Below are 13,316 nucleotides of genomic sequence, written 5' to 3' on the forward strand. Positions count from 1 at the left end.
TCTCCTCATGCCCTCAATCTTTCCCAGCATCAGGGTTTTTTCAAATGAGTCAGCTCTTCGCATCAGGTGGCCAAAGTATTGGAGCTTCAGCTTCAGCATCAGTCCTTCCAATGGACACCCAGGACTGATTTCCTTTAGGATGGACTGGTTGGATCTCCTTGCAGTCCAAGGGACTCTCAAGAGTCTTCTCCAGCCCCACAATTGAAAAGCATCAATTCTTCGGTGCTCAGCCTTCTTTAAGCTTCAACTCTCACATCCATACATGACCACTGGAAAAACCATAAAGTGTTAGTCCCTCAGTCATGTCCGATTCTTTGTGACCCCTCGGACTGTAGCCCACCAGTCCATGGAGTTCTCCAGGCAAGAATACTGGAGCGGTAAGCCATTGCCTTCTCCAGGGGATCTTCCCCACTCAGGGAAATATCATTAGCCGCCCCTGAAACACTCATATCTCCCGTCTACTTTCCAAGTCACCCATCAGCAGCTCCTCTCTGTCCTTTGTGGGAGGCTCCAAAGCAGAGCAAACACAAGCTTTGCACCCACAGGGCCTCAGCCCAGCTGGCAAGAGCCTTCACATTTGGAGGGCAGATGAGGGTTGGAGGCTAGTTTCCTGCCCTGGGGGGTGGCCGGGCCTCTGGACTCAACCCCTCCCCCACGTGCTCCAGCCCCCACACCTGGCTCACCGCCCAGCGGCTCCTCCCCTCCAAGCTGCGATCTGCAGCACCTGGCCACAAGAGCCTTCCCCGCCCCCTGGGGCCACCTGCACCCTCTCTCCAACCCTACACATGGGGTCCCCGGGTCAGCTCCGGCTTCTAGAAGCAATGGCACAGGGGAAGCCCCCAGCCCGCCTCAGGGGGTGCTTCTCGGTCTGTCTCCAGCCACGTGCACGGACCCCTGGGGAGAGGCAGTGTCCAGCGCCTCCCCCGCTGGACCGGCTCCTTCAGTGGCCACAGGAGATGTCACAGTCCCAGTGACTGTCCTTAATCGCACACACCGGTGCTCTTCTGTCCCAAACAGGGCACCCGGGAACGCTGGAGACTCGTGTGACACACCTCTCTGCCTCCTCGTCCTCGTGGGTTCCGGCAGTGACCAGACACTCACTCGGAAATTTGTTCCAACTGTAAAATCAAAGAGTTGATCGTGGGGGGACTTCCCTGGTGGTCCAGTGGTTAAGAATCCGCCTGCCAATTCAGGGGACGTGGGCTTCGAGCCCTGATCCGAGAAGATCCCACTTTCCGCGGAGAAACCAAGCCGAAGCGTCACCACCACGGAGCGCATGCTCCACAGGGAGCGAGGCCGCTGCGGCGAGCAGCCCGTGCTCACAGCAACTAGAAAGAGCCCTCGCACAACGAAGACCCACACAACCGATGAAAAAACAATGTTGATGACGGGACCCGCAAGCTCTCAGGAGTTGTTCTGGAAGCTCACACACTCACCCACCTCCAACTGCCCCCTCCCCATCCTCCCACCCTGCGGAGGGGGCTGGGCCAGTGGCCGGGATACACTGAGGCCGGGTCACCAAGCGGATGGGAGGCTGTGCCAAGACCCAACCCGGAGCTCCGCCCTACCTCTCCACCCATCGCGCGTGAAACAAAAAAGCCTCTAAAAAGCCATTTTCAAGGAGGCTGGGAGGAGGAGGAAACCCAAGCCGCACACCTGTGTCTCAGCCCACAGGCTCCGCTCCGGACCCCCGTGCTGAGGGCACACAGCCAAACCCAGACAAGAGGCGTGAGGCTGGCCCTGCGGTCACCCCAGGGGGCCTTGAGGAGCAGAGTCCTCAGAGAGGCCAGGCTGGGGGGAAGCCGGGGCCCCTGCCCCGTGGAGCCCACTGGAGGCTGACCCACTACTCCTGCCTCTTCCCAGCCCTCCCGGCGCCGACGGTCACCCCCGGCCAGCAGGACAGTCAGGGATGCAGGGGCCACGTGGAGCCCGTGACAGAACCTCAGATTCAGAGCCCCTGTGGACTCCCTGGGGCGGCCCTCGGAAGGCGCTCACAGCTACAGAAAACTTCGTCTCTGAATGTCCAGAGGCTGGGGCGTGGATCGAGGTGTCGGCGGGTTCCTGCTCTCTCTGAAGGCTCTGGGCCCACTCTGGGCCTCTCCTGGCGTCTGCAGGTGGCCGGTGCTCCGTGGCTCGTAGACCCATCACTCCAGTCTCTGCCTCTGTCGTACTTTCTCTTCTTCTCAAGACCCTAGTCATTAGATTAGCACCCACCCCAGGGACCTCAGCTTCACCTGAAGACATCTACGTAAAGACCCTATTTAAAAGGTCATCTATGGACAGAGAGGTGGGAAGGGGGTTCAGGATAGGGGGACCCAGGTGCACCCATGCCTGATTCATCTTCTGTTCAGTTCGTTCCCTCAGTCATGTCCGACTCTTTGCGACTCCATGGACCACAGCACGCCAGGCCTCCCTGTCCATCACAACTCCTAGAGTTTACTCAAACTCATGTCCATTGAGTCAGTGATGCCATCCAGCCATCTCATCCTCTGTTGTCCCCTTCTTCTCCTGCCCTCAATCTTTCCCAGCATCAGGGTCTTTTCCAATGAGTCAGCTCTTCTCATCAGGTGGCCAAAGTATTGGAGTTTCAGCTTCAACATCAGTCCTTCCAATGAATACTCAGGACTGATTTCCTTTAGGATGGACTGATTGGATCTCCTTGCAGTCCAAGGGACTCTCAAGAGTCTTCTCCAACACCACAGTTCAAAACCATCAATTCTTTGGCGCTCAGATTTCTTTATGGTCCAACTCTCACATCCATACATGACCACTGGAAAAACAATAGCCTTGACAAGACTGACCTTTGTTGGCAAAGTAATGTCTCTGCTTTTTATTACGCTGTCTAGGTTGGTCATAGCTTTTCTTCCAAGGAGCAAGCATCTTTTAATTTCATGGCTGCAGTCACCATCTGCAGTGATTTTGGAGCCCAGAAAAATGAAGTCTGACACTGTTTCCACTGTTTCCCCATCTATTTGCCATGAAGTGATGGGACCAGATGCCATGATCTTAGTTTTCTGAATGTTGAGTTTCAAGCCAACTTTTTCACTCTCCTCTTTCACTTTCATCAAGAGGCTCTTTAGTTCTTCTTCACTTTCTGCCATAAGGGTGGTATCATCTGCATATCTGAGGTTATTGATATTTCTCCAGGCAATCTTGATTCCAACTTGTGCTTCCTCCAGCCCAGCATTTCTCATGATGTACTCTGTGTATAAGTTAAATAAGCAGGGTGACAATATACAGCCTTGATGTACTCCTTTTCCTATCTGGAACCAGTCTGTGGTTCCATGTCCAGTTCTAACTGTTGCCTCCTGACCTGCATACAGATTTCTCAAGAGGCAGGTCAAGTGGTCTGGTATTCCCATCTCTTTCCACAGTTTATTGTAATCCACAGAGTCAAAGGCTTTGGCATAGTCAATAAAGCAGAAATAGATGTTTTTCTGGAACTCTCTTGCTTTTTCAATGATACAGTGGATGCTGGCAATTTGATCTCTGGTTCCCTTGCCTTTTCTAAAACCAGCTTGAACATCTGGAAGTTCACATTTCACATATTGCTAAAGCCTGGCTTGGAGAATTTTGAGCATTACTTTACTAGCATGTGAGATGAATGCAATTGTGTGGTAGTTTGAGCATTCTTTGGCATTGCCTCACAGTAGTGTAAAGTAATTATCCTTCAATTAAATTAATTTTAAAAAGATTATCTAAAAATGTATAGAAATAACTTGAAGGCATGTTATTTGGAATTTTGTTTGTTGGACTGCTATGCAGTCATTAAAAATTATTATTGAGAGACTATATGTGAATATGACAAAATAGTTCTAACCATGGTGAGTCATACTTCTTAGTACAATTGTGTGAGATGCCTGTCACCTGAGCAAGTCCTGGTGTGGAAACAAAGAGAGCTGTGATGGAGGAGAGGAATTATGACCAGTTTCCCTCTTAGCATTTTATCTTAAATGTCTCTTTATTTCTTAAATTGAAAACAAGGAAGAAATAATGGTTTGCATCATCTCTACCACCCAACAGATTGTGAGATTAGGGGAAAGCGTTTAACTCTGCATACCTTGAGTTTCTCTAGAGAAAGTAATGGCAACCCATCCAGTATTCTTGCCTGGGAAATCCCATGGAGAAAGGAGCCTGGTGGCTACAGTCCATGAGATCGCAAGAGTGGGACAGACCACCACCTTGGGTTTCTAACTCATTGTAGAATGGACAGAATATGCACCCCTTCGACCTCCGGGAACAGCTGTGTGGCTCACACTGGCCAGAATCACCCAAGGACAGAGAACCCCCTTGACAGCCAAGGCCACCGAGCAAAACCTTCCATCATTCCTTATATTAGAGGGCAAAGCTCTCTTTTTAAAGGCCCCAGAACACTTTGTGACCAACAGATACTCTTGGCAACAAAGGAAGAGGAGGAATGAGCAGGTGTAAAATGAACTCCACCAGCAGACAGGAGGGGTGTGGCAGAAACTTTCAGAAACCTGGTTCACCCCCACGTGATTTCTTCCGGCCTCGGGAGACCTCACCACGTGTTTCACTGGCGCAGCCGCTGGAGCCCCTGTAGGCCAGCCCCTCCGTCTCCCCAACCCCGCCACCACTGAGCGACGCATTCCCTCCACACCTACCTGCTGAGAAGTCACAACCTGGAAGCATCCCTGTGTGATGAGGACCGGGAGGTGGTCCACACAGAACCCGGGGCTAAGAGGGAAAAGTTACGCGAGGTGAGTGGACATTCAGGTGAAGCCGTCGTGAAGTGAGGGGGCGAGCACCCCTTCACCTGGTGGGGGATGGAGGAAGGTTTCATATGGGAAGACTAGCCAGCAAGTGCAAAGCCAGATGGAACACGGGTGTATCCAAAGGGCAGCCAGGGGACCCGTGCATCTGAACCCGGGACAGTCAGGGGTGGGGAAGGGGTCAGGGAGCCGCCGTGGGCCTGACCACCTAGGGCCCTGAAAGCAGGGCTCTGGGCTTGGAGGTTTTATTCTGCATGAGGAGGGAAGACGCGAGAGGGTTTTGAGTGAGGAGTCATGTCTTGAAAGGCTTGCTCTGCTGCTGTGCGGGGGACGGTAGAGGGTCAGCGCGGAGGGGAGCTGGGGGCTCATCAGTGATGGTGGCCGCTGGGACTAGGGTGGAAGAGGCAGTGGGGATGAGAAGGGACCAGTCTCTGAACAGTCGTTAAGAGAGGTGCCTGTGAACGTGACGTCAGAGAAAGAGAAGTCTAGAAGAACTCCAAAGTTTGGGTTGGAGGAATCGGAATAATGGAATTGCCGCTTACTGAGACTGGAAGACCCCGCAAGGAGCGGACCGGCGATGGGGAAAGAGGGGGAGAGACGTCACACTGGGTGACCACGTTGGTGGCCGAAGCCCTAGGGAGGGACGTGGTTGTGGGGGTGACTCCACCCACGCCTGCAGGAAAACCGGCCGGAGCCAGCCTGCTTCCGGAACCACCCCAGCCCACACCACGTACGGAACCGCGAGTAACCGGAAGTGCTCTTCCACTCATGTTTTGCACCCATCGCCAAGATGCTGTTGAAAGGAGGTCGAGTTGCAAGCATCCCCAGAAAGCGGTCTCTGATGGGGCTGCTCTTCGCACGGAGAGGAGGGGAGGGGGTTATCGGAGATCTCCCAAGCTAAACCTGCAATGGAGTTTGCTTCCTCCCCACGAGAAAGGGATCCTGAAGGTCAGAGAAGAGACGAGGGGTTTAGGGACCACACAGAGGCCACTGGGCTGCCAGAGTCAGGGCAGTGTGTTTTCTGCGGAGCTGGTGGGGCTGACAGGGGCACCGTGGGTCATGGTGAGAATTCACCTTGTGCCAGGTGGGAGGGGCTGGAAGCCTGACGCGGGGGCACCAACTGGTCCAGCTTCCGGGGGCGAGGGGCCGCCGAGGGGGGAGCCCAGGAAGCCGTCAGCAGAGCCAGCAGCAGGGAGAGAGCCCGTGCAGAGCTGAGAACAAGAGGGGACCCGCAGGCATCTCTGCGCTGTCCCCTGCTGCCTCTGGCCGCAACCGCCTTCTGAGCCCCACATGAGTTCAGGATTGCTGAATAAAATGCAGAATTTCCCATTCACTTTGAATTGCACGTCAAAACTGGATGGTTCAGTTCAGTTCAGTCACTCAGTCGTGTCCAACTCTTTGCGACCCCATGAACCGCAGCACACCAGGCCTCCCTGTCCATCACCAACTCCCGGAGCTTGCTCAAACTCATGTCCATTGAGTCGGTGATGCCATCCAACCATCTCATCCTCTGTCGTCCCCTTCTCCTCCCGCCTTCAATCTTTCCCTGCATCAGGGTCTTTTCAAATGAGTCAGCTCTCCACAACAGGTGGCCAAAGTACTGGAGTTTCAGCTTCATCAGTCCTTCCAATGAATATTCAGGACTGATTTCCTTTAGGATGGGACTGGTTGGATCTCCTTGCAGTCCAAGGGACTCTCAAGAGTCTTCTCCAACACCACAGTTCAAAAGCATCAATTCTTCAGCACCCAGCTTTCTGTATAGTCCAACTCTCACATCCATACATGATTGCTGGAAAAACATAGCCTTGACTAGATGGACCTTTGTTGGCAAAGTAATGTCTCTGCTTTTTAATATGCTGTCTAGGTTGGTCATAACTTTCCTTCCAAGGAGTAAGCGTCTTTTAATTTCATGCTGAAGGAGGAAACAGACAGAGCTGGGTTCCATCTCAGGCCAGGCTGCGAACATTGGGCTACACGCACGGTCACCCTCCCAATGGACTCTGAACTTTGTGCCCGGTGTCTATAGAGATGGCATACCAATGGAAAACCGGACCCCCCGGATAAAACAGCCTTAGGACTTGTACTTGGACCCTCCGTTGCCTAAAAGAATATGCTAATTATCTCTGTAACAGAACAAAGTCATAAATTCCATTATGTTTATCAGGATATGACCACAGGCCTATTGATAAATGTCCACTGTTTATCTAGTCTTATAACACATGAATGATGGGGTTATTGTGATTATATTTACCCTTCCTTTGTTTATGTAAGTCTCAAGGAATTTGGGGTGGTGGGTTCAGACACGTACACATGAGGTATAAAAGATTTTCACAAATGCTCGTTGGGGTCCTTGGCTAAGAGAAGACTCTGCCTTGGGCCCACCAGTGCAATAAACTGCACTCCACTACCTGCATTGTCCTTCTGACTGAGTTTGTTTCCCAGAACGCGTGGCTACAACAATGTCTGCAGTCAGCATCTGCAGTGATTTTAGAGCCCCCCAAAATAAAGTCTGTCACTGTTTCCACTGTTTCCCCATCTATTTGCCATGAAGTGATGGGACCAGATGCCATGATCTTAGTTTTCTGAACTAAACTGGACACACACACACAAAAAAAAAATGGACAATTTTTTTACCCTAAGTGTATCCCATGCAGTATCTGAGACATGCTTATCCTAAGAAAGTATTTGTTGTTGATCTGTAATTCAAGTTGACTGGGAGTCCTGTTATTTTATTTGCTTAATCTTTGACCAGTGCCAGCCAGAACTCTCGAAGGAAGGGGAGTCTGGGGAGGGCTCCTGCCCCCGGGAGTTGATAACAATTGCGGCCAGGACTGAGTGTGTACCCCACAGCAACCCTGCACACACAACACCTCATCTAACTCCCATAGCCAAGGAGGACAGGTTTATTACTACTGCAGATGAAAAAACCGAGGTTCAGAAAGAAGAAATTAACATATGAAGAAAAACTTTATAAGTGGGAATCATAATAATAGCTAACACTTAAGCACCAACAATTAGAACCAGACATGGAACAATGGACTGGTTCAAAATTGGGAAAGGAATATGTCAAGGCTGTATATTGTCACACTGCTTATTTAACTTATGTGCAGAGTACATCGTGTGAAATGCTGAGCTGGATGACTCACAAGCTGAAATCAAGATTGTCAGGAGAAATATCAACAACTTCATATATGTAGATGATACCACTCTAACGGTAGAAAGCAAAGAGGAACTAAAGGGCCTCTTGATGAGGGTGAAAAAGGAGAGTGAAAAAGCTGGCTTAAAACTCAACATTCAAAAAACAAAGATCATGGCATCCAGTCCCATCACTTCAAGGCAAATAGATGGGGAAACGAAGGAAACCGTGACAGACTTTATTTTGGGGGCTCCAAAATCACTGCAGACAGTGACTGCAGCCACCAAATTAAAAGATGCTTGCTCTCTGGAAGAAAAGCTATGACCAACCTAGACAGCTTATTAAAAAGCAGAGACATTACTGTGCCAGCAAAGGTCTGTCTAGTCAAAGCTATGGTTTTTCCAGTAGTCATGTATGGATGTGAGAGTTGGAGCATAAAGAAGGGTGAGCACTGAAGAACTGATGCTTTCAAACTGTGGTGCTGGAGAAGACTCTTGAGAGTCCCTTGGACTGCAAGGAGATGAAACAGTCAATTCTAAAGGAAATCAACCCTGAATATTCATTGGAAGGACTGATGCTGATGCTGAAGCTCCAATACTTTGGCCACCTGATGCAAAGAGCTGAGTCACTGGAAAAGACCCTCATGCTGGGAAAGATTGAAGGCAGGAGAAGGGGATGACAGAGGATGAGATGGTTGGATGGCATCACCAACTCAATGGAGCTGAATTTAAGCAAATTCTGGGAGATAGTGAAGGACAGGGAACCCTGGTATGTTGCAGTCCATGGAGCTGCAAAGAGTTGGACATGACTTAGCTACTGAACAACGACAACAAAGCAGCAAAGTTCAAGGTTAAGCAAAGTTCTAAGAGGTCTATAAAGTGAAAGTGAAGTCACTCAGTCATGTCCGACTCTTTGTGACCCCATGGACACCAGGCTCCTCCGTCCATGGGATTTTCTAGGCAAGAGTATTGGAGTGGGGTTGCCATTTCCTTCTCCAGGGAATCTTTGAGACCCAGGGATGGAACCCAGGTCTCCTGCATTGTAGACAGACTCTTTACCGTCTGAGCCACCAGGGAAGTCCGTCTATATATAAGGTCTCATTTAATTCACTTTAACAACTCTAGGAGGAATTTTGGACCCATTTTTCAGATAACAAAAAAGTCACATTACTAGTAAGTGTCCATGACACATATAGACAATGGAATATTACTCAGGCATAAAAAGGAACAAAATTTTGCCATTTGCAGAGAGGTGGATGGACCTAGAGGTTGTCACACAGAGTGAAGTAAGTCAGAAGGAGAAAAACCAATATCATACGTTAATGCATATATGTGGAATCTAAAAAAATGGTACAGAAAGCAGAAATAGAGACACAGACATAGAGAGCAACTCTGTGGACACCAAGGTGGGAAGGAGGGATGAGATGAATTGGAAGGTTGGGATTGGCATATACACACGAATACACACTACTGTGTGTAAAATAGAGAATTAAAGAGAACCTACTGTACAGCACAGGGAGCTCAGTGCTCTGTGGTGACCTAAATGGGGAGCAAATCCCCAAAAGAGGGGATATATGTACACAAGTGGCTGATTCACTTTGCTGTACAGCAGAAACTAACACAATCTTGGTAATTCCAAGAAAAAAAATTTAAAAAATAGTAAGTGGACAATTTTTTTAGCCTAAGTGTATCCCACACAGTATCTGAGACACGCTTATACTAAGGAAGTATTTGTTGTTGATCTGCAGTTCAAGTTAACTGGGGGTCCTGTTATTTTATTTGCTAAATCTTTGAGCAGCGCTGGCCAGAAGGGAGGGGAGTCTGGGGAGGGCTCCTGTCCCTAGGAGTTACTGTCCCCACTGACTTACTACGTGAACCCGGAAATGCGCCTCTAGTCTGCATCTGCACCATCATCTTAAACCACCACCTCCTGCTCTCGGCGAAACAATATTCATGGGCAGGAAACTGACAAGAGTCCAAGCTCACAGGGAGCTTGTGGGGTGCAGTGAAACGGACTAACTGACAACAGAAGGCAAGAAACCACTGTGGTTTGTTGGGGAGGGTGGCAGACAAGCAGAGCCCTGAACACTGGAGGAGGAGCCAAAGGGGAGGAAAACAGCCACCCACATGAGGAAGGGTAAACACGTGGCGTAAACATCACCTGTCATCGAGTGTATCTTAAGACCCAGGTGCTGTGTGTCACAGGACCCGGGCGCCGTACGTACAGAGGAGCATAAAACAACCTCCCTCGGTCCTGACGGCCACTCCCAGAGGGTCGGCCCTGCCCTACAAACCGGAAACTGGAACTTCAGGGGGCCAAGTGTCTTAGCTGAGGTCACACTATCGGGAAGGGGCAGAGGCAGGACTGGACCTGAGGAAGTGACCCCAAAGCCAGGGCATCTTTCCTGTGCCTTTCCTTCCTGTCCTGCTGGTATGGATGGACGGACATCCTTCAATTCAAAACAGACAGGTGCGTGCAGTACAGCTGGACCCAGTGGAATGAAGGTCGCCTCTGCTTCTGGGAGTGCTGGAGTGAGGGGATTGCCCTGAGAAGCGTGGTCTCCATCTCAGAGCCCTGCAGACACTCCACCGAGTGACCGAGCAGACTCCTGCCACCAGAAGACGAAGAGAAGGTGAGCCTCCCGCACTGGGTCCCCGAGAACTGCGACCCCTTTCCCAGGCGGAGGCTTCCATCGGGGAGGACCGCACCTCCCCCAGGAGACCACCTCCAAGCACCTCTGCCTTCCCAGCATCATTCATTCGTTTCTTTGTGAATCCACAGGCTTTCCAGGAACCCTGGTGGGGGTTTCAGGGCTCTGGCCATAGGTGGAGAGCCTGGGGTTCAGATCCAGATTCTCCACCGGGGCAATCTGATGAATCAATCAGTTTCTGAAAAAATCCTGCAGGGAGGGGAAAGGCAGAAAAAGATATAGGAAAGCAGGGAGAAGGGGATCTGGAGAATACTCACCAGCCTGGAGCCTAGAATGGGTGGACCTCCTCACCACACCACCCAAGCACGTGATGACCAGGGCAGCTGTGAGTTGCTAATTCCAGTTAAGATGAGGTGAGCATTTAGTTGGGACTCGGAAGCATCCATGGGTCTTCACAAAGCTGAGTCTCTGGGGAAATATATGGATATAATTATAGATGTAAAAATAGATATAGAAATAGATATAGATGTCCGTATCGATATAAAGATACAGATCTGAGGTCCAACACCCAGGAGCACCCTCCCTGTCTTGCTGTATCTTCTGCTCATCAGCCTCCATCACCCTCAGCTCAAAGCAGGTGAAGAGGACCTGGGAACAGTTTAGCCAACACCCTGCTCATCACCACACCAACACAAGACTGTTGCTTGTATCGCGTTCTTCTCTGCACTCCTTCTAGACAGCAAGACATAATTAAGGCCAAGACCTGGTGGCTCAGTTGGTAAAGAATCCACCTGCAATGTGTGGGAGACGGCCTGCAACACAGGATTTGTGGGTTCCGTCCCTGGGTTGGGAAGATCCCCTGGAATACTGGGCACGGCAACCCGCTCCAGTACTTCTGCCTGGAGAATCCCGTGGACAGAGGAGCCTGGCGGGCTACAGTCCGTGGGGTCGCAGAGAGGCAGACATGACTGAGTGACTTGGCACGCAGAGCTGAGAGTCGGCAGAAGGGCAGATGCCGCGAAGCCAGCTCTCAGCTTCCAGAGCAGCTGAGAAAAGCGTCAGGTACCAACGAGTGTGTGAGCACACGTGCCAGGACAGCCCTGTCCCTTGGTGTCAGCGCGGGGACAGCGTCTAACCTGTGCTTTCCTTCGTAACTGGTGAACCTTGCATCCGTTTGTAGTCCATTGGGACTATGTAAAACATTCTCGTAACTAAGGTGGATGACCCTAGGGCCTGTTTTACAGAGTTGAGTAAGTCAGGAAGAGAAAAACAAATACTGTATAAGAATGCACATATATGGCATCGAGAAAAATGATGCTGATGAACCTATTTGCAGGGCGGGAACGGAGACAAGGGCATAGAGAAAGGACTTGTGGACACGGCGGGGGAAGGAGAGGGTGGGACGAATTGAGAGAGTAGCATTGACATATTTACACCACCACGTGTAAAAGAGACTGTGGGAAGCTGCCGAACAGCACAGGGAGCTCAGCTCGGTGCTCTGTGATGACCTGGGGGCTGGGACGGGAAGGGGAAGGGAGGCTCTACAGGGAGGGGGTGTATGAACACTTGGAGCTGATGCCCTTCCTTGTACAGCAGAAACAGACAAGACACTGTAAAACAATTATCCTCCAATTAAAAAAAAATTTAAGAGTTATTTTAAAATATGAAATAAAAAAATTTTTTTAAATCAAAAAAAGATGGGGATTTTGAGAGCGGCCTTTGGCAAACCTGACTCTGAACTGCAGACTGACTGCCATCGCTGCCTCTCACAGAACTCGTGATGTTTCCTTTTTTACTATAAATGATGACGCCCTTGGTGATAAAAGACAGACCCACACTGCAGCTGGGACACACTACAGCTGGGGCTTCCTGGAAGCCCGGGATCAAGTCCAGTCCATCCTGTCTGTTGAAGGAGGCTTTTCTTGCTCTCTGGTTTAAAATAGCTGGCACTTTGTTTCAGAAATGGTTTGGAACTCTCATTCTGCACCCCCCCCCCCCCCCGCAGAGGTGGGCAGCGAGGGTCGCGGTGGCTTCTGAAAGGTTTCTCTGCGGGGCCCGTCGTCCTGTCTTGCTAATTGTACACGCACCCCCACGTCCCACGCCCAGAGGAAAATCGCTATCAATACCCTCAACACCCGTCTCCAGCCAGATGCGCGCTCACAGGCCATCCGCGCGCTAAAGAAGGAACGCAGGAGGCGGATGTGGTCCAGGTGGAGGGCTGCCGGCGGCGGGGCCGTCGCCGAGCAGGTAAAGCACAGAGCGTAGAGGGGTGTTTGGGGGGCTGGGGGGAGGGGAAGGTGGGGAGGCACTGCTGATGGGTTACGAGTTTCTTTTCTGGGTGATGGATTGTTCTGGAGATAGACAGTGGGGAAGCTACACATCATGACTATTCTAAAAGCCCCTGGATGACATACTTTAAATAGGACGGTGAATCTTGTTTTATGTGACTTTTATCTCAATTTGTTTTAAGGAGTCAGGCCATGACATTCCTTAGAGTCCTCAATCCGGAGGCTTCCCTGCCTCCGCTGAGTATACTGGCAAGCTTCCTGCTGACCCCTGACCCCTCCCTGGGCCTTCCGCCCTGGCCACCTGCCTGCCCACACGCCCGCCCACACCTGCTGCCACTTGCCGGTGCCCATGCTGAACTCTCTCCCCGACTTAGACCTGCCTCAGGGCCTTGGCACAGCCGCTCCCTTTGCTGGAGGAACCTCCCAGGTTCTCCCACAGCTTGCCACCCCCTTCCAGGCAGGTCTGGTCTCCGATGCCACCTTCTCTCACACCTTGAGCTAAATACCTC

Source organism: Giraffa tippelskirchi, chromosome 2 (assembly GCF_054371585.1).
Source record: "Giraffa tippelskirchi isolate mGirTip1 chromosome 2, T2T-mGirTip1v1.2.pri, whole genome shotgun sequence".
Taxonomy (NCBI): domain Eukaryota; kingdom Metazoa; phylum Chordata; class Mammalia; order Artiodactyla; family Giraffidae; genus Giraffa; species Giraffa tippelskirchi.